Genomic DNA, 1,916 nt, shown 5'->3' on the forward strand with positions numbered 1-1,916 from the left:
CAGCTCTGAGTGGTCCAGTTAGTTAATATTGTTCTTCCTATGGGGTTGCAATCCCCTTCAGCTCCTTCAGTCCTTCCCCTAGCTCTTTCATTGGGATCCCTAGGCTCGGTCTGATGCTTGGCTGTGAGTATCTGCGTCTGTATTAGTCAGGTGCTGGCAGAACCTCTCAGGAAACAGTCATACCAGGCTCCTGCCAGCAAGCACTTCTTGGCATCAGCAATAGTTTGGTGTCTGCAGATGGCATGGATCCCTAGGTGGGGCAGCTCATAATGTATTAAGCATACATGAGCTAAAGAAACTATTTGTTTTTCAGTTACTATCTTTAGGCTTAATCTTGAAAACATATACAGGAAGTTAAATAAAATTTGTCATTAAATGAATTACACAACAGTTTACAAGTTAGTAGCTTTTATAAGATTAGGATTTTACAACTTTATCCCTGTTAAGCTTAAGCCTTAAAATTTTGACTTTAAGATTTAGTTGAAAATACTTTAGCATCAAAATAAAACTTTAAACCATAAATGTAGTTCTCAGAGAAACTTGGAACTTTCCTAGACCATAAATACAGTCTACAGTGAGACTAAAAACCTACTTTTTAAATTCTTTTATAGCCATTATTAAAAATATTACAGTTTTTATATAGCTCAGTTTATCCAAATAGCTAAAACTTAACAAAGTTAGCAAAGAAAAAGAGGCTAGGCATATATCTTCAAGTCAGTTACTATTAAACTGAGTAGTCCTTAAGAATTTATAAATTTCCTTTTATAAATTTTCTAGAAACCTAATGTTTATAACACAGTTAGAAAAGATATAAGTAACTAGATATAAATCTTAAAGTCAGCTTTTATTAATCTGAGTAGACTTTTATCATTTTAGGAATTTATTATATAAAATCCATACTAATCAAAAATAATTTGGAGGCCTGATATTTAATCTGAAAAGAGATAAAATGATAAGCATACATCTTTAGGACTAAGAAATTTTATAATTTCTGCTTTGTACCATGTGGTAATCTTAATCAAGATGGTGAAGTTACATGGTATATACCCTTTAACCTAATTAAAGATGGCTACCAACCATGTGGTTGATATATAAAATATCTAATTTTTAGCCGATATACTTTTTAAACAAGAGTTGAATCCAAGTTACATATACAGTATATTTTAAACAGGAGTCAAATCACATATATAGTATATTATAGCAAAAAAGATTACTTTATATAGAGAGATTTTTAAGTATCAACCTTTTATTACAAGTTTTAAGCTAACTTTTGTTACAAATTTTCTAATAATACCCAATGAACTTACAAATTTGGAGACAATTTATAGCACAGTTTTAACAGATTCTTTTGAGAGAAGAAAACTTGTGGAAATAAAGGGGATTGGGTTTTGTTGCTGTCGTCTTGTTTTGTTTTTTAAGGGGGAAGTAGAGAAACTTTAGATATGAGACTTTGGAAATATAGAGAAAATTTAGATGTAAGAGATTTGGGGTTTATTGTTAGATATGAGGGAGAGTATGGCCAGACACAATTTGAAGGTGCCAGACTGAATATGTCCAGCATACGAAACTGGGCCATGAGGAGAGTGGGGAGAGCAAGAGAGAAGAAAAGGGATACATAGATCCAAAAAAAAAAAAAAAAAAGCCAAGAGCAGAGACAGCGAGGATCCAAGAGGCCAAGAGAGCACATAGCCAAAATGGTCAAGGTTATATAGGAAAGAGAAACTGATAGAAGGGAAACAGAAGCCCAGCCCTGGGAGGGAGAAGTTTAGGGAAGGGGCGGGGTGAAAAGTGCTAGAAGGAGAGGCTGGGTACTGGGAGAGACTTGTCTCACGTTTCACTGAGACCTAATACTAGCTTTAACTCAAGACTCATGCTTATTTCCCAAATGCTATCTCATTCAGCAAAAGCTTCCTGTC

This window comes from Mus pahari, chromosome 4, assembly GCF_900095145.1.
Source record: "Mus pahari chromosome 4, PAHARI_EIJ_v1.1, whole genome shotgun sequence".
NCBI lineage: Eukaryota > Metazoa > Chordata > Mammalia > Rodentia > Muridae > Mus > Mus pahari.